General features: G+C 43.7%; 1 long non-coding RNA gene across 1 annotated transcript in view; it reads right to left on the bottom strand.

The window, feature by feature from the left end:
* LOC143366151 (uncharacterized) overlaps nucleotides 1-20601 on the bottom strand; it is a 167986-nt gene that overhangs the window by 100346 nt on the left and 47039 nt on the right. The window contains exon 2 of the long non-coding RNA XR_013084673.1: nucleotides 3671-3730. This is a non-coding gene — a long non-coding RNA (uncharacterized LOC143366151). The remainder of the gene's footprint in view (nucleotides 1-3670; nucleotides 3731-20601) is intronic.

Here is a 20601-nt window from a genome sequence, read left to right as displayed (position 1 = left end):
GTACGCGGTTTACTCTTGCTCGTGTGTAAAGTTGTAAGTTCGATGGGGGCATCGCGTTCGCATGCGACCCTACACCCTCGCACGTTCGCTGTTGTTCGTTGTTGATTTACGTGATAGGAACGCTGATGTGGCTCTCGTTTCGCTGAGACCTTCCATTTGCGAGGAATGCATCGCGAGCCCGGTTGAATTTCGGGGACGTCCATTCCATGCAGATCCGATAAGTATTGCGCGGGTACGAAGCAGGTTTCTGAAGGACGTGGCGAGGAGGCTGAAAATGGACACCTGGGTGTCTTTGCTGCTGGTCGAGTTGGGGTAATATTGTTGAACAAGTTCCTATATTCGGGATTTTTAGAATGGCGTTGGTAGAGCAAGGGAAACTGAATTTAATGATGTAGGAGACCGTGGTCTTCGGCTAAGGAAATTTACGCGATGCGCGAATAGATATTATATAGGAATGTGCGGGTGGGTAGCCGAAATTACGTGACCGGATTTGCGATTCGGGAGGCGATTTTCTTGTTTAAAAGTTTTCGGGTACCTGTGAACTATCCTAAGAATTTTTAAGCAAGAAAATCGGCTCCAGAATCGCAAATCAGGTCACATAATTTCGGGTACTCGCACACCCCTAGTATTCTACGAACATCCTTCTAATTTCGGGGAAGAATGACCACGAAATCCTAGCCCCTGTATCTTAATTATCAAATTCAAGGCTTCTACCACTGATTACCCATTTTACATGCCACACCCAGCGTAATAGTACCTCGATGAACCTAAGTTACAGCCTCTGAACCAGTCAACGATGTCAACGATATCAACGAAGCACACCTTGATTTTTAAGAAACGACATCTGTCCCGAACACCTTTCCATCGCGTAAATTACCTACCAGCAAGGCTAGATTACCGACCTTTATAGACCCTAAATAAAAGATTCGAGGCCCTCTTATACAGGGTGATCACCTCGACGCAATTTACGATTCCTCAGGCATTTTCGATGATTTAACTAAAAAGTGTTTCTAACAGAAGTTAAAATTTAACATTCATAAAATGTCTACGATGCCCTATGCACGTGCTTGTTTTGCTTATTGGTTAATTCAGCTCTACCTAGCAGAAGCAAGGGTCGCCTACTTAGACATCGCAACTGACGCGTTACATCACAAAGTGCATTGCCATCGCGAGCGATGACTTCTTGAAATACGAGCTGGTACCAGACGGGTTACAGACCAGAGAGACAATTGCATCAGTCTATCCGTCATATTCGAAAATTCCGCAGTCCCTCGCCGTACCCCCATCAAACTTTATTCCCCAGTAATACTTGGCGTCTAGAATACGTAACCTTCCCTCCCCCTAGGCAACAGTGTATCCACCGAAATTGGATATCGGGCCGAGTTATCGGGGATGCAGAAGGGCGTGGGTGGGCGCGCGTGTTCCACGGAGTGCATGGGAATCGAGTGGCCCCCGGGCGAATTCAATTCGCTCCCTAAACAAGCGCATCCATAACGCCCGAAGGTTAAAACAGAATAACCGTTTCAGCTCTCAGTTTAATTAAACGGAGAGTTCCTAGAGTAGCCGGACTTCTGCAGTCCTATCCGCGAACGTTGCCAAATAGTTTGAAGCAAATTTCGCCTCATAAGCTCGGGACGGGGAACTTCGGCCCGGTTCCAAGTCAATGGAGTCCTTTCGTCGTGGACCATTTCGTTCCCGCCCTTCCCTGCTCCTCTTCCTCCGTCATTATTACACGGGATGTATTTCGGCGTTCATTTTTCCATGTTCGGCGACCGATTCCGCCGGGCGATTATTTCTGTACCGTAAAGCAATGTCTGGGAGACTGTTCCGCCAAGAATATTTTCACAGAGATGCTTCGTATAGATACGCGGTACCCCCTTGCTTCTTCTACAGGGTGATCTACATGGAAACCAGCCGTTTACCAGCGACCCCTCCTCTATCCAAGCGCGCTTCTGTTTCTTCGCCCCAGCTTCCAGCTTCTTGACCTACCTGTTCCATGAAGATAGGCTGCTTCCTTCCTCTCGATTGTTCCTCGACGGGACTGTTCCCGTAGGGACCCAACCATACCCCTCCGTCCCAAGGCTGATAATCAACCCTATTAATTCGGAGGATCAATGGCACGCCCCTTTTCTCTCCCCGCGGAGGTGTGCCCTGGACACCTTATATAACTTTTTCGTCCTCGTCCAACGACTGCTTATTTGCATGCGCAGTTTTCTTTTGCAATTGAGGACCTTGCGGCAAGAGGGCAGCTCCGTCATTACCAACTTCAAGTAAATTCGAACAAACTGTTTATGAAATTATTACGTTGACTTAAAATTAAAGAGAGAACACTAACTGAGAAATATATATTTTTACATAATAAATAGTAGTTATTGAGTTAATAAGTTTTTATTTCTATTTTAGGCGAAGAAATATTCTACGATAAACATATTAATATATATTATAAATAATAAGAATATCTTTCGCCAAAAATAGTAACAAAAACTTATCAACTGAATAACTACTGTTTGTGGTGTAAAAATATATATTTCTCAGCTAGTGTTCTCTTGTTAATTCTAAGTAATATTTCTACTTTTATTTATCTGCGATAAATCACTCACTTGCTATCGGATTTGCACGAAACGTGCACCAAGCGATGTAAATTTTTTCCCACTATATCGCGCGTCATAACTGTCGAAAAAGGAGTTGCACCCCTCTTGCTGCAAGGTCCTCGATTGCACTTTGAGACTCGTGGAAACACGAGTATGTTGTTCGTAACTGCTTGTCCTACTTACATGTGGACGGGCGGGAGAGGCGATTCCAGAAATTTTACGATTGGAGGAATGTAATTTTGAAATTGAATGGAATATGTTTGATACTTTCTGCCGCGCTACTTTCCCAATGAGATTTCGCGTCGTGTCAACAAGGGAATTTGTGGGAGCTGTGGTACGAGCTGCCGCAGAAAAATTGCTGCAAGGGAAAGGTCGAAGGAAAATAACAGCGAAATCTTTCGTTAGAGTAAACGCGGTCGTTGGGGGTGGGCCGCGTGGCTTGGCGTTCCTTTGCTTCATAGTGTCGTTCGAATGCTTCTTTGTTATATGTTCCGCCATTCTCTTCGACCACGCTTTATGCTTATCCAGTCAGACAGCAGTTCGGCACAAGACGCCGGATTACTTTGGAAATCTTATCAGAAGTTCGCGAGAAATTGTACATGATCTCGCGCAGCGAGATCTTTTCCACGAACGCGCAATCGAATGCTGGGTGTTTCAGTTACAGACGTTGCCGCGGAATTCTTTCAACGTGCTCTAGATCCCGAATTGAGATTCAGATTCAAATTTCACCCCTGACACTGCGAATTCAGATTTACACTTTAAATTTCACCTTCGGATTTAGGCTTTAAATACAAACTTTAATTCGACTACCAAATGTCGACCTTTAAACTTCAGATTTTAAAGTCGAATGAAGAATTCGAGAAATTCGCAAATAAGTCATCGGCGTTCTGTTTACACGCCCCGAAAATAAATACATTTGCGTAATTATACCTTCCTTGTGTACCTACAGCGGCGATTCGGGCCGCGATTAAGTTACGAGCGTAATAAAAATTGTTTGTGCAAGACTACGTAAAGCGAGCTCCGAGTTCAACGTCGACCGCCGAATTTATCAATAGCCATTCAAAGGACCTTTGACTTACCCATTGGATGCTGAGCCGCCGACTTCGTGGCCCCATCCTCACTGGCTGCACTTTCCACATCTAAAACAGCAAATGCAAAGCCAAACGTTAGTACTGCATCCCTCCGAACGCATTAGAAAGTCCATCAGACTTACGTTGAACCTGATTTCTTTCGGAAACCACTCGAGATAAAACGGCACTTTATTAAACGAAGGGAAGGTACGATCTTTACCGTAGGTTATCAGCTGAAAGAAGCGCGCGGCAAGTCGCTGTCAATAAAGCGTTACGGACGAATGGTGACGGGGATACAGGCAAGGTATCGGTAACCGCGGGGCCAAGCCCAAGACGTGCAGCTTTTTTATAAGATTTCACTGGGTGCAACATGTGTATCCTTTCCCATGCTATCGAGAGTCCCCACTCAGCCAGAAGATAGCTATTTGTGATCAAGGACCCTGCTTTTCGTACCGATTACCTGATCCACCGAGCAGCATTCTCCGCCGCTGGAACGCGGTTAGTTCTCGTGAATATTGGCGGCGTGTGGCACGTAGGTGGACCCTAAACTGTGCTGACAAAGACGAACAAAGCTTCGCGGGGACATTACGGCTACGCGAACTTCAGAATTTATGCTGTTACATTTTAATGAGGCAGAGTACGTAGCGCCGTTTGTTTACATTTCAAAATCACTTCTAACTCGAGTACATTCCCCTCCCCTGAACTGTCTCGAGCGAGCTGTTTGCCACGAATACATCTGTTCGTCGAAACAATGAAAAACGGAGAGTCACAGTAGTCGCGCCGGAACTTGGTCCCCGCGGGAGCGAATAAATGAATGTTAATCATCGGTCGATCAGCGTCAGCGAGGAATGCGCTCGATTATTACGGGTAGAGAGGATGAAGAGATAGAGGGAGAAGGGCCGGGTCGAATACTAAGGATCGATCGACGCTCGATACATCGCGATATCACTCGGGCCACTGTGGACAACGCGCACGCGTACGTCAGGCGGTTCATTATTCTGATTCAGCGTGGCAACTTTGCCAGTTTTTCTATCCCTACCCGCTGCTAGCCGGCCAAACGTTACCAAATCGTTACACCCACCCATCCAACCGTGCCATAGACACAGCGCGATGAATATTTATTGCGCCTGCCGGTTGCACGACGGCGACGCGAGTTTTCGTTAACCTTGAAATTCTGATTCGGCAAAACACGGCAAGTTCAGAGCGAGCCAATAAATGGCAATTTCCTCGTTTTTATTCTTTATTATAGGCTACGCAGGAGGAATGTTGTAGTATAGCTACGCTTTGATTCAGTGGCACACTCAGGATTTAATCTTGGGGGAGCCGAGTTGAAGGGGTGAAAGTATTTTCAATAATATTCACTTAATGATGGAAACTAAGGTGAAAGAAACTTTGGAGATATCTTGAAGATATATAGGTATGCACTACGCATTTCTTTTTGCTTCAAAATCCACTCTAAGGGGGTAAAATTTACCCCTGAAAATCCGGCTATTTTCCGAGTTTGCGCTCTAACTCGCGTATCGCTTGTTTTTTTATTAATATCTCGGAAACTAATAAATATCCGAAGCTACGATTTTAGATTTAGCGTCCACACGCACTCTCCATCCCGCCCCTAAAACCTCATGTCGATCGGCCACTGGGGCCAATCGAAACAATATCCGTCAGTTTTACCAAATGCTAATTAAAAGAAGTAGGTAACTTTGGCTGAATTTTTTTCTATTTCTTACAGTTTGCAAGTTAGAACATAAAATCGGAAAATAGCCAGCTTTTCAGGGGCCAATCTGACCCTCTCGGAGTGAATTAGGGGAGCAAAAAAAATTGCGCGATACATACCTGCATATATATTCTGTGCGTATCCCCAGTTTCATAATTTTTTGAATTTCCGATCTTCCCTTCTAAAATAAATCTTGAACGAAACTGAGCTAAAATTGGAACGGCTGATAAGTCCGAGAAAAGCCTACACAGAACTGGTCACCTTGCTACAAGCTAGAGCTGAACGCTGAAACGTAAATGTCAGCAGAGCGAGACGATTCCCTTTTTTTCTTCATATTAGCTGTCCAGTACTCTCGGCAAGTTCTGCCTCTACGGGAGAAAGTACGCGGCTCAGGTATTTGAGCGCTGGCTGTATGTTATGCATTTACAAGGCGCGTAAAATATATATTAAGTAGCAGTCGCGCAATCTCTGCTCCGCGATACAGTTTAGTATAATAAAAAGTAACGCGCGCCTACGCTCGGGTAAGAGGGCGTCGAGCGAGCAGCGAGTCGCCGCTCTCGTGTGTTTTTAATTACGCCCGTGTTATCGGCGCGCTGCGACAATCGATCTTGTAACCGCATTACTGAAATTGGACGTCGCGCGCAGTAAAAAGATTGAGTTGGAGTCTTTGATAGGGCAATAATATGTAACGACTTCCTTGATATGCAATTGCTCGTCCCGCCACCGTGAAAAATGAGCGGGATAAACAATTGCTTCGCGTTTTACACACGGGGATGACGTCTGCCTCTCGATTACAGATTATCCCCTCCATTATCAAAATCATACAGTGTACCAGGGAGATACGATCTTAAGAATAAGATAACCTACTTTCAATAGGTTCCATTATCTGAACTCAAAAACTGCTGAGCCGATTTCGATGAGCCATATGCCAGAAGAATCTTTGTTTTAATAGCCCTGCCATAGGCTGCAGACTAATTGCAAAATCCATGCGCAGAGGGTGCCACGCTTACTTTTAAAATTAAACGTTAAATTAACCGAGGAAAGTCTAATTCATAACCGTTCTGAAGCATGAGTATTTTGCTGGTTATACAATAAAACTCGAAGGGACCAGAATGTTTCTATTTGAAGCTAAGTAAGATTTGTTATAAAAAAAAGGAAAGCATCGAGGCGGTGGAGTATGAATGTAAAGGACAGCCAAACTCCCCCGACTGTTCATACGTATAAGCATATCTGACGGTGAGTCGAATTTATATTCGATTCACCGTTATTCCTCGGTATGCCAGGAAAGAGCTGCTGCCTCCGCCGTAGAAGCGGCTCCGCTTTGATATGCAACGCAGGGCGAGCGTATTTAGCCGCGCAGACGTAGCGAGCCCACAGTGCAGCAACACATAGATCGGCAATTCTTTTACCGACCCGTTTCGCTTTATGCACCCCACGAAAGTGCACGAGCCGCTTTACTGCTCGAGAACTTCCCCGGGAGGAGCAGACGGGCGAGGGAAGCGCAGGAAGAGCTCAGAAAGGAAGGAACAGGAAGGAGCGAAGAAGAGCGCCGGAACGCCCAAGAACGGGAGGGCTATATCTGAGCAGGAAATTTCCGCGCGCTCCAGGAAGCGCAGGTAGACAGACGCGGATCCTTGAATGTAAAATAGGATGTAAATGCTCCAGCGGGGCGACCAGTCGGGATGGACTGCCAGTTGCATATTTAAGCGCGGATAAAAACGTCCTAATCCACCTGCGTCTTCGCTATGAAACGTTTGTCGGCGCCCCTCTGGAAACTCGTTGCAATTGTTCGAGCTCGCGTGGCTGACGCTTGAGAAATAGGTGGAGTGTGCGTGGGCGGGAGGACGGTTTAGGACGCACTCGCGTGTGGAAGTTTTTAATACGGGAACGAACTGGAACACACCGTCCTGGGGATTTTAATAAGGTGAGAACGGGGTCCTCTCGCGCCGCGAGAAAGCTCCGGCTAAGTTCATCCCGTGGCGCGGCGTCAACGTCCAAACGACCTGAACTTCGGCTTATTAAAAATATTCCCGTATCCCTGCAACATAGTGGAACGTTAATCCCGCCTGGGCTAGCCTGCTTGCCCTAGTATAACGTCGAAAAGCAGCACCGCCAAATCACGCGACCCAGGCTCCAGCCCGGCGTCCGTAAACTCCATTGAAATTCGCGCAGGCGCGTGCGGACCTTCCGAAATATTGCTTTCGGTGTTGTGGGTGGCAGATCTATTGCCGATTTCAAGGTTAATACTCCCTATTGTTGTATTATGTAAAACGGACTAACCCACATCGAAGAAAAATTAATTTCTCCTATTTTAAAAAATTAATTAATCCTAAGTCCACAGCTTTAGAGTACCTACAGCAGATTTTATTGTTTATACCTCCAGGTGTTCGAAGAGTAAATAGTACAGTGTGTTAGTCCGTTTTAGCTCTGAATGCCTCATTTCTTCCATACTCGTAACAATTTGCTGCCTTATCCTTGGCTTTTTTCCCGCGTCATAATTCAAAACGGTGTCATGTTCAAACGCACACACGATGACTATTCATTTTACATAAGTAGCTATGCATTTGCAAGCGATGAAGTCGTTGTTGTTAAAGCTCAATATCTGAAAGACGATTATAGTTGACGGGACAATGTTGATTAAGACTTCTTTAAAGTTATTCCTTGCAGTGGCGGATTTAACGGGCAGTCGATGAGCAGTTGCCGCCGGGGCACCCGCCCAGAAGGCCCCCCAGTGTCCCATCTTCGAAAGAGTATTACAATTTTATCCAAACCCTATAATTTTCTTTCTGTACTACTATTTAGCCCGCTTTTAGGAAATTACCTCCGCATTTTTTCATTTTTCCAACGTTTCCCACTATTCTCCTTAGATCCGCCACTGCTTCCTTGGAAACGTTACGAGCTAACAATAGCGAAGCTCAAAAGAGTAGACGCCTATCACTGAACAGTTTTTCGTAACTTATTAAACCCTCCTCCCAGGTTATGCCTACGTGCACCTGAGCCTGATATAAATAGTTTGCCAGTGGCAAAGTGAATTGGTCGAGTTTCCGTCTTGCCAGTTTCTCAGCGGCTGGCTTTACGACAGACGCGCTCCGGTTTTTCGGTTGCATTTCAGGCTGGTATAGGTGGAAGATGGGCTCGCAGTGTTTACAGGTGGAGGCACGATCCCCAAGATCCTCGTACCTTCGACCGAGAAACGGTCATAGGGAAGATGCATCATCCGGACAACCCAATTGCCTCGGGCATCCCCGCCAACGGCCGTTCTCCACCTGCAACCCGCCCTTTAAGCCTGGCTGCGCGGCCAGGGAGGCGAAATGGGCGCCAGGTGGGGAGTGAATATCAATGGGTACGAGAGTGCAAGTCGGCTGAAAGTATGGAAAAGCTAGCCGGGGCAGCCATCGTTGGCCCGCAACAGGCGCCGCCATGTTTTTTTCGAGCTGTTGCTTCCACTCCCTATCTCTTTCCGCCGTTCCGACGTTTCCACTCCGCTTCGACCTCGACGCCTCGGGGCATCTTCTACCTTTTATCGACGCGCGAGCTACACAGGAGGTGATCTCGATACCGTGCATTTTTCGTCTCCTTTCATTCGCGAGGAATTTTTAAAAAACCGAGTGCTCTCGACGGCCTTCGAAGAGGATCCGTTTATACGCAAAAATTAGATCAAGGAAACGTGGGATACTCGAATAGAACTGCAGCATTATCTTCAATATTGTTATAGGCATAGTTTCTTTTAATTCAGTGATTCCCAACCTGTGGGAAGCGAAGATTTTTCTGGGGGGTCGCCACGTTTTTTTTTCTTAATATTATTAAGTTAGAATTATATTCTGAAATACCTATTTTTAACGTGTTTTCTTTTAATTCAGTGATTCTCAACCTGTGGGAAGCGAAGATTTTTCGGGGGGGTCTCGCCACGTTTTCTTTTTTTTTTTAATATTATTAAGTTAGAATTATATTCTAAAATACCTATTTTTAACGTGTATTCTTTTAATTCAGTGATTCCCAACCTGTGGGACGCGAAGATTTTTCTGTGGGTCGCCACTTTTTTTTTAATATTATTAAGTTAGAATTATATTCTGAAATACCTATTTTTAACGTGTTTTCTTTTAATTCAGTGATTCTCAACCTGTGGGAAGCGAAGATTTTTCGGGGGGGTCGCCACGTTTTTTTTTTCAATTTTTTTTAATATTATTAAGTTAGAATTATATTCTAAAATACCTATTTTTAATGTGTTTTCTTTTAATTCAGTGATTCCCAACCTGTGGGAAGCGAAGATTTTTCGGGGGGGTCTCGCCACGTTTTCTTTTTTTTTTAATATTATTAAGTTAGAATTATATTCTAAAATACCTATTTTTAACGTGTATTCTTTTAATTCAGTGATTCCCAACCTGTGGGACGCGAAGATTTTTCTGTGGGTCGCCACTTTTTTTTTAATATTATTAAGTTAGAATTATATTCTAAAATACCTATTTTTAATGTGTTTTGTTTTAATTCAGTGATTCCCAACCTGTGGGACGCGAAGATTTTTCTGTGGGGTCGCTACGTTTTTTTTTTTTTTTAATATTATTAAGTTAGAATTATATTCTGAAATACCTATTTTTAATGTGTTTTCTTTACCTTATTAATCGCTGGTTATTTAAATATCATACAAGGGGGTCGCGACTCAAATAAGATTGTGGGAACACTGTCTTATTTAGTTCATATTATAGGTATAACGTATTCGTTTTCTCTACTATCTATTTCATATATTTTCAGTATCATTTTACACTTTTATCATGGTTTATTCGAAGCAGCGGTTCGTACGATTCCAGGTAGTCACGTAAAATACGAGCGAACAAGCTGAAATTCGCCCTCCTTTAATTAATAGCCCGATAATTAACTCCGCAACACGGTAGAGAGAAACGGAAAGCGCACGAGCACGAATCGCATGAAACATTCATGCACGAAAACGAACGGGCGAGCATCAAGATCCCCGCTGCCCCGTTGTGTTTCGCCCTTTTTGCCGGCCGATGGAAAAAATGCGCGCGGTTTGCACGCACCCGTCCCACGTACACGCAATTCGCGGATATATGCCGATAGTATCTCGGCGCCGGTAGAAAATGTTGCACCGGGATTTCATTAAAATTTTTTGCATCGTCTCGCACAGCACGGGAGGGAAAATTAATTCTTCAAGCATGCGAACGAAAGGTTTCCTTTTACAAAGCTATCACACCGCCCAGGATCGGCGGAGCGATTTATTTTCCGAGCGTAGAGTTGGCGGGGCGAGAAAAAAAGATTTCAAGAGTTCAAAAAACAGCAGTGCGCAAACAAATAATAAGAAATCGCTTCCAAAATGGCTTCCAAATTGCCGAATGTGGAATTCCGCGCGCAGCAAAATCTAAACTAAAGTGTAGATTACTCCACACACTCCGCGCAGCTCGCGCCGCAAAGGGGTAGGCGCACGAAGACATTTTTATTCAAATCAGTCTACGCGTCTTCTTAAAGTGCTGTGTATTTCGCTAAATATAAAAAAATCAGCACCGATATTCACAATTCGGGCCGGACAGCTCGATAGAGAATTTAATTGCGAGGAATTTAAAAGAAAAATTGTCATGTTTTCTAAAAAAATTACGACTCGTAGATCGATTTGAAAAACATGCTATTACGCAACCCTGTGCGCCAGTTTTGATACCACTGCAACTATTGCAACCCGACTGGAAAACACGGTTGAAAATGATCAAGGGGCCGTTAAAGGCAGATGATGGAGGGAGCAGGCAGCTATCTGAAGTTTCTGCGAGACGGAGCAAGGGTGTTTTCATCAACGACGAGGGGAAAAAAAAAGTTTCCCGGGGAAAATCTGGCGAAAGCTGGCGACCAGGATAAATTGGTCGGAGGGACGCGCAATTACGCCAGGACGAGTGGAACTTTGATAATTTGGTCCTTGGGGCGGGTTGCAGCGGCGCTCCCTGTATTTTCTTCGCCGTTTTTCGCGCGCCATCAAAGTAACAGCCCCGTACGGTCGTTGGCCGCACTTCGCGCGACTTTCCGGCATTCCGTGCATTTTCCGCGCGGCGTATTTTCCGCGCGCGGCTACGAGCGCGTTACTCCTGCCGCGGAGTGCAAGAGGAAACGAGCAAGCTGTGTGGCGCATGCTTCGAACTGCCAGTTTCTCGTTCGGCCGAGGCGCGGGTCTACGGGGTGTCGCAACTATTTGGGGACGTATATTCGCCGAGTGCTTTCGAAGCATCGCTCTATTGGAGGGAGGAGAGATTTTACGGATGGGAATGAGAAAGTGGGGTAGGTGCTTGCTTTCTTTCGAATTATTCTCTCTTTTTGAACCGCGGCATATTGAACCGACCACGAAATATTTTATTTTATTATACGGAAATATTTTATTTTATTTTATATTATTATACGGAAATATTTTATTTTATTTTATTTTATTATACAGAAATATTTTATTTTATTTTATTTTATTATACGGAAATATTTTATTTTATTTTATTTTATTATTTTATTAACTGCTTTTACATGTGTGCAAAAGTTCGCAAATTATTATCAGCAAATAAAGAACAAATTATTCAAATAGTGTGTTGGTGGTTACTAAGTGGAACTCCAAAGAAACTTGAGCAGGTATGCAATATAGCGTAAGTATTGGCTGGGCGTCGTCATTTCACTAAATGGAAGATCGCGAGGGGTAGCATTTTTATTTATCTGGCTAGAGACGTGTCTCGAATTTGCACAACGGCGAAAGTTGACTCTCTGGAAGCTGACTGTTCACGAAGCAGGAATAAATTGTTTACACACCTCCATTCTCTGCGAAGAATTATACAAATCCCGCGAAGGCGCAAGTAAGCCATCGACCCTTCGCTCCCCTGAATTGTGAGAACGATCGGCACGGCGCAACTCGAGCCGTTCCTCCGCGAGACCGAGGCGTCATATTTTCAAGGAATACCTTGCCGAGAAATATCGCCGCGTTGTAGCTTTTTGAAATAAACATGCACCTTAAATTACCATACGGCAATGGCGCGTTTATTTATGGAACGATCCCCGTAGCCCGACCGCGATTCTCGCGACACAGCGAGACACCTTGTACAGAGGAACACCGAAATAGTATTCCGCGGCGCAGTAACCAAGGGGGTGTCGCAGCGACTGCATGAAAGTAAATTGCTGTAATCAACCGGTGGGCGGAGGACGCGCGCGGCAATCTCGCGCAATATTGCGCGTGCAAAATTTATAAATTCGAAATTCGCGTACAGCGGGTGCGTGTCGCCGGCGGCTGGCCGCCCCACACATGCACGGAGGCCCTCGATAAGGGAAATCCACGGCGCTCTGTGTTATATCGATCCCGGGGGCGGTGCGCGGTGGATTTTCTGCTTTCTACCTTGTTGCGACTATTTATCATCCTGGAATTTCTCTGCCGCTGCTTCGTTACAGCACGCCCGCTATATCCTCGAGCTCGTATTTCCCCCGCCCCCCCCCCCCTCCACCCCTTTTTTTTCGTCAACGTTCCGCCAATTTTACGACTTCCCCGATACGGCTGAGCGCAAAGCATATACAGCACGCTCTTGACTGTGCATTTTGTATTCAAAGGTGGATATGAAATGTCTTGGTCACCGAATTGGCGATACAGCCGGCTCTTTAAAAGAGAAAACCAGCGCGCTGTAAACATTCTATTCCCTAACGAGACCCCTAACGATATTCGAGCCTGGACATTTCAGTCCCTGCCTCTAATTCGATCGCAACCACACTCCTTCGACAGAGCCGTCGATTTCCGTTGCTGCCTTCTTCGATTCGATCCGCTGCGATCGCAGTCCGATCGAGCAAGTCGCTAATGGGAACGGACAAACGTCGTTCGCCCCTTAATTACGAGGAGATAGTTCATTGCCGCGATTGAAAAGAAGCGATTAACCGGTCGCGGAGTTGGGACGAAATCCGCGGCCCGGATAATTTAATGCGCGCCGCGACGGATAATTTAATTACACGGGATCGCTGTATTTAATTCCCCGCCCCGTGGGAAACTTCGGCCAGAAATACTGTGCTCCCGAGCCAGCCTTAATTCTTGCGCGGCCAAGACTCCGCGCTTCAAGTACGGTTCACGGTCGTTACCGTTTCGGAGGTAACTCGAATCGTGGAAACTTGGCAATCGGAATGAAACTCTACGCTTGCGTACAAGCCGATGCTATGGGAAGGTGTATTCGATCGAAATGCATAGGGTAAACGGGGGTGGCGGCGGTCGCTTAAGCTATAATTGTAATAAAACCGAGATGCGAGGTGAAATATTTCTTGCAAATGATTCTCTTATAAACAAAAGCTATCGAGCTATTTGTAGGATACGAGAATAATTAGTTTTATATTGATTTACAAGTAAAATTACGAAATTTGTGGCCAAAAGATGTGTGTTGACCATTATTGTCCACACCTTCGGGAAATTAACGGTCACGTGGCATTTGTTTTTTTGCATTTTTCGAATGCGCGGCATCGGCTGACAAGGGAAGATCCCGAATCCGAAAATTCAAAAAATTCTGAAACTTTGTGAACACGTAGGGGATTTCCTCCTGGTTACAACGCAATTTTTGTTTGCTGATTAAATTCACTCTCCAAAAATTCGGCTGTTTTCCGATTTTGTGTTATAACTCGGGAACTGTAAGAGATAGAAAGAAAGTTTCACGACAAAAGTTACTTCTTTTAATTAGATCTATCGTTTGGCGAAAAAAAATATTTTACAGTTCACGAGTTATAACAGAAAATCGGGAAATAACCGGATGTTCAGGGGTCAATTACACCCCCGTAGAGTGAATTTGGGCAGCAAACAAAAATTCCGTTGTAATCAGGAGGGAATTCCCTACATATTCACAAAGTTGCAGAATTTTTGGAATTTCCGGGTTCGGGATGTTCCCTTGTGAGTCCCATCCACAACATTCAGAATGGGCCCAAAGGCCACAAGAGATGAATTGAAAGCACATTTCATTATAATTGCCAAACTGATATCAAACAATGCACTTGTGTTCCGCTTCGCCTACATCGTCATCTTCGTCGTTTTTATAGAGCTAAGGTCTTTTGGACTTTTTCTTCTCCAGCTTAATTTTTTTACAAATTTTTCTTTTACTTTTATTTTTCCATATATTTTCTTCTAATTTTACCTTCTTCTCTTCCTTCCTTATCATTACCCACCGACCACGATTGCCCCATTCCCCTCTACTCCTCTTCTTCAGTACTTTTTATATAATCCCTATCAAATTCCATTCATTGTGTTCTCCACATTTTATCTATCCCGAAACTCCGTGCGCAATGAGCTAAGTGCGCTCTTTGCCTGATTTCTGAAACCTAAGCTTAGGTATCCATGACATAGCGCTCATTCGAGTCCAGATGCCTGGACGCGTCCTCGACGCAAAGCCCATCGACGCAGTTGCAAACCGGCGTATATACGGTTGGAAAGATCGCGACACGATGTCCACCGAGTCGGAATTAGCCCCGATGTATAGATACAGCCCCATTCCGTGATATCACGACTCGAGGCAAAAGAAAAAAGCAGAACCACATTACTGGGGGATCAAAAGGAATGTATAAAACGGAATGAAAGAGTCCGGCTCTGGATAGGTTGATGGCTCGAGCCACGAAATGCTCGGACACCGGCTTTCTGCAAAGACCACGCTATCCGCCGCGGGATATTTTACGTAGGATCGAATATTACGTCCTCCGGGTCGCCGATACAAGCGGAATAAATAAGCGACGCGGGCTCGTGCTGCGGGAATTTAATACGTACGCGTTCAGATACAATTTGCTGCAGGGGGGAAAAATCGAGGACGAGGACGGTCGACGCGCCTCGCGCTCAGAATGCAAGGAAATAATGAGACGTCGGTGATTTAATAAAGCTATAGACGCGATTGCTTTTTACGGGTGGATATGCTTTCCAGGAGAAAGTATCTTGCCTAGAAGAGGATTTGGAGCAGTGGAATCAGCATAGTTTCTACTCGGGGGCGACTATGTATTCAAGGGGGCAAACCACTGTAAAAATCGGAAAAATCGATTTTTCTTTTTCACACTTTCTGAAAGACGTACGTTTCAAGAATGCTCTCTCCAAATTTTATGAAGAAATTAGCAAAATTGACGGAGATATGGTATTTCCCGTGAAGCGGCGTCGAGCGCCCGACTGTGCCTCGCGGAACTTTGAACGCGTTTTCCTCAGAATTACAACTTTCAACCGCGTTGACAGTCTACAGAGAAAACTATACGTCCAATTGACATGAGCAAGGGCATTTATTGTACCAAAAACCCGTCTCTATTACCTGACGATCGGTTTTTTTTTTTAATTTTACGACCACCTATTTTTTTATCAATATTTCCCTAATTTTGTACCCCCGAACATGATTTGTGTTCAGTGGTCCGCCATTTTGTAATTCCTTGCGATTTTGAAATTTTTTTATCGTCGTGTAATAGAGGTAGGCTTCTAGTTTCTAAATATGTTTGTCTTTTTAAATTCGGATTAACCACATGGCCTGGGCACTGTCAACGCGACAACCACGATTTTGCCGCAACGCACATTTTGACGAAGAGTATACAGGAAAAGGATTTATGAATTTGATTGAAAAAAAAATTTCTTACCGTTCGATATGTACATTATTAACTATACTAAACAACACATTGATTTGCTTCCGTTGTTTGGTTGAAATAAATTCCCGGAGACACCCTTACATTTCGGATCGTTACAGTGGTCTGTCCCCTTAACCCTCATCTGTCCATCAGTTTTCCAACTTAATTTGTTCCTTGATGTCAAATTGACACAGCGGTGAAAAGTCAATATAATGAAAAGATAAACCTGAGTGGTGATAGTGGTGACTTTGCGAATTCTTTTATTGAAAATAAAGAATGAAAATTTCTGTATATTCATGCATACGATTGCTCGCATCGTTCACAAATAATACAGCCTCACGGAGCCTCGGGTAAATTTACCTACATATTACAGAATATCATCATTTTTGTGAGAAAAATGTGTCGAATTAACAGAAGTCCCCGATTTCCAGTAACAGTCCCCAAAACACGATTAGAGTGCCTGGTAATTTCTGTCCCCAATTTCTTAAGGTAATCATTTTTCCCCGATTTTTGGTAACAGTCCCTCACTTCCGTATTTCTTCATTAATATTACAAAACAATCGGTACAAAACCGAAGCCACGAATTTTCTATTAAAATTCTACTAATTGGGCAACAGTGTGACCGAGTCTACGAGGTGTAGAGTTAGTCCCTACAAAGAGAAATATCTTACGTCCCCTGGGAACTCCAAGAAAAAAAGGTTCCCCTTATTATATTTTAGATAATGCTTTAAAAATCGACAAATTGAAATTACGAATTGAAATTAAAGACATAATAACATTGCACTCTCAGGATCGTCTTGTATATTATAATTCCTCATTACTTTCATCCATTCCTGAGGTATACGACATTCTCTCGCAGCCTGTAACCCTGTAGAAAGACGTCCAACAGCCTTTCAACCCTTTCCAATCGTGAAGCCGACTTTGCTGCTTTCAGAGCCGGCGAGCAAGGGATGTCGTAGCGCGAGTCACGAGGAACGCTGGAAGGATTTATGACAGCCCGACGGGAAAATATTTTTTTTCTGGCCAGACCAAAAAAAATCGCCTCCCAGGGCGAATCGAAGGGGCACCGGTGACCGCGGCTCGCTGGCAATGTGGTGGGCTACTGGAAACCAGGGAAAATGAAGGTAGAAAAAACACGGCGCAACCCTTTCGCCCCAGGAATACCTGAGCGGAAGCGGCTGTCCGTGTTCGATCAACGAAAATCGTGAAAACGCCGCGCGGTCCTTTCTCCTTCGGTGAAAAAAAAAACAGGCATACCTGTCAGGAATTTCGAAAGTGCTCCTATTGAACAGCACTTGATCCCGTTAGGTCGCTAACCCTTGCCTCTTCCCTTCCGCGCTCTTTCCTCACCTCGCCGCGAGCAACGCTGCCGGAAGAATTCTTCGCGAGAGCCAGTGCGAACTATAGTCCGAGGCAAGTTTTCCCGAGAGGCACTCGCGCCAAAAGTGTGCAATTCGCGCGATAAAACTTTGCCAGTTTTCCTTCTTTTTTTTAAATCTATTTCTTTGTAGCGAGGCGGGAAGGGTGGCTTTTACGATCAATTACGGGAACGCGGAAGTGCTCGTGCACGAATTAGGGGTTGCAAACCGGTAAATCGGTAAATCGGTTTGAAGTTTTTTCTCACTGATAACGTGGTAGATGTCGACGGAATTATGCGCTGTATATATGCGCTACATTGCTATGCATGCAATTTTTACCGGTAATTCGCCAAATTTTTACCGGGAATTCGATAAATTACGTATTTCTCGATATTTACCGGTAAATCGCGAGAAATACGTAATTTATCGGATTATCGTAAAGATTTGGCGAATTACTGGTAAAAAATGTATGTATAGCAATGTAGCGCATAATTCCGTCGATATCTACTACGTTATCAGTGAAAAAAGCTTCAAACCGATTTACCGATTTACCGGTTTGCAATCCCTAGCACGAATGTTTCTAATTAGAAGGAACGGGTCTCTTCTGAAATTTCATTCAGCCTCCCAGAAGTGTGTTTAGAATTATTCTAATGTCGAGAGTAGTTCTTGCGAACCTTGTGACTTCAGTTTTCGAACGGGAGCTACCGATTAAGATTCTCGAGAATCTTTTACTCGGCGCTTAAGTCTTAAGCAGTGCCTGTGTACGAAGGGGAGAAGTGAACGCACTGGGAAAGCTACTCACACAGTGACCATGGAGTTCTCGCAGGAAGGGGCAACCTTTTTGCTCCAATATTTCACGTAGGACGTGATTCTTGAAATCAACCACTGCGGCGATTTCATGCCGTGCTGCAGTTCTTATACGCGAGAAAGTGTACTGTACCTATTCCGCTTGTAAGCTTTACTACCGCCGCTTACTCATAGCACAAGATCTTTATGCGATCATATCGGAGAGTTACTTGAGAGCAGCTTTTTCTACGTTAATCTCGAAAACTTTCGATTTGGGAGGGGGAGAGGGCTGTTGTGCAACTCTATCGGGTTGCGTGGCAAGGGTCGAGGCAGAGAAACTCTGTTTCGGTAGGGGCGATAAATCATTGAAGAGGCTTTTTAGAAAACACTGTAAGTGCCAAAATTAAAAAAAGGACATTTTTATCGGAAAATGTCATACACGTCAGTGGGAATACTATTGTACAGAATTTGATTTTTGGCACTTACAGTGTTTCCTGCGAGGACTCTTCAATTAACCCTAAATCCCTAAATTTTCTAATTTTAATCTTCTTTATATATCAATAGACGTTAGAATATCAACTTTTCATCCCCAATTTCTTCAATTTTCTTATTGTAAACGAGAGCAATGTGCTGTATCTTCTCTAAAAGGTACTGAAAGAGAAAGTCAAAAGAATTTTGCGGAGACGTTAAGTGAATTTTGAAATATTCAAATTTCAATTTGGAAAGTGTCAGGTACACTCTGAAAGTGTCACACTGTCGTGCTAGTGTTGAGTAGCTTGCTAAATAGAACAGAAAGCGGGGCACGGTAATGGCTCGCGCCGAAATAGCAGTGGCGTGTTCCTTTGTGGCAGTGTTCGATGTGTATTGATTAGGTAGATATCGGTAAAAGTTTTGTGGGACACTTTTCAGTCGCGGGACTCTCGCTAAAGGGGGGAAGTGAATTTCTTTCCATGCTTCCTGGTGAATAACAGCACTCTGAATGATTTGAAAACTTTCAGTCTGGAGAATCAGCTAAACGCATGCTACCATCAGATTTTTGGTGGATGATCTTGCAACTATTTCGGGCAGTGATGTCACGGGAACTGCACGATTCTGTAAACTGAGTATACTGAGACGGGAAGTAATAATAAATTTATCGGTGCTGGAGCTCTTATTCAAAGGAAGAAAGTGTTTTTCAATTCAGCGTCGAAATCAGAATAAAATAAACAGTAGCTGAAAATGTGGAGAATATTACACAGCAACATATTTAAGTACTATTTTTCTATAATTTAATTTTTTAATTCTATCGAATTTTTCAATTTTTATAGTTCTACCAAAAATCTGAATTTCGACCGTAGCGTGTTCAATTTTTTTCAGAGATTGCAGAACCATTTTTCTATAATTGAATTTTCCTGAATTTAATTTTTTAATTCTCTCGAATTTTTCAATTTTTATAGTTCTATCAAAAATCTGAATTTCGACCGTAGCGCGTTCAATTTTTTTCAGAGATTGCAGAACCATTTTTCTATAATTGAATTTTCCTGAATTTAATTTTTTAATTCTCTCGAATTTTTCAATTTTTATAGTTCTACTAAAAATCTAAATTTCGACCGTAGCGCGTTCAATTTATTTCAGAGATTGCAGAACCATTATTCTAATGAATACGAGACAGTTGATTATTGCGGTGATTAATTCCCCGTCGCAGAAAATAGCTTCTTATCGAACAGAATTCAATTAAGCTTGCTTTGCTTTCCCGCGCGTCGCGCTCGTACGCGAGCAACGCGCAGTCGTTAAAAACACCCACGTTTACGATCGCGATGACCTACTGCCCCTGAGATAAGGAAATGACTCCTTGCTCCGCGTGCGTTTATTCCCGATTCGTCCTCGTTCGGTAACGCTGATTGATTTTCGCACCGCGAAATCGATTCCAACGCGCTCCAACTGTGGAAAAACGTCCAATTTTCCGCCCCGTTCTGACATTAAATCTCCGTGCAAATGTGTTCCGTAGATAAGATTAAATAAATAGACAGATCCTATTCGACTGTTAAACCGGATATTTCCTTTATTGCAGATTTAATTAAGGGAGAACACCACTGTGACGGCCGGAAAAGTAAGCCAGTTTTAAGAATTTTTTTCAGGAATAATTTACAGTTTTCATAGAAAAATTTATTATCTACCTTTAGTACGTTGTTTTAAGAGACTATACAAAAAAATAGAAAAACATCCATAAATTTTAATATATTAATTAATCTTCTGGACCCCCCCCATCGCAAGTTTGTCGAATGTGTAAATATGGAATAGCAGGTCCGAAATCAATTTTCATTTTTTTTTTATAAACTATATGAGTGTAGTTTCCGTTGTACGTACGGATTCTTTGATTGGAAACAAAGTTTTTGAAATACTACGCTCGAAAAACTGTCCACCTTATTCGCGGAATTTCGAAACTTTTCTTCAAAACCTCACCATTTCTCACAAAAATAATTTGCTTAAGAAATCGATAAGTACAACGGAAACTACACTCACACAGTTTATAAAGA

This window comes from Andrena cerasifolii, chromosome 2, assembly GCF_050908995.1.
Source record: "Andrena cerasifolii isolate SP2316 chromosome 2, iyAndCera1_principal, whole genome shotgun sequence".
NCBI lineage: Eukaryota > Metazoa > Arthropoda > Insecta > Hymenoptera > Andrenidae > Andrena > Andrena cerasifolii.
This window is presented reverse-complemented; position numbering and strand designations above follow the sequence as displayed.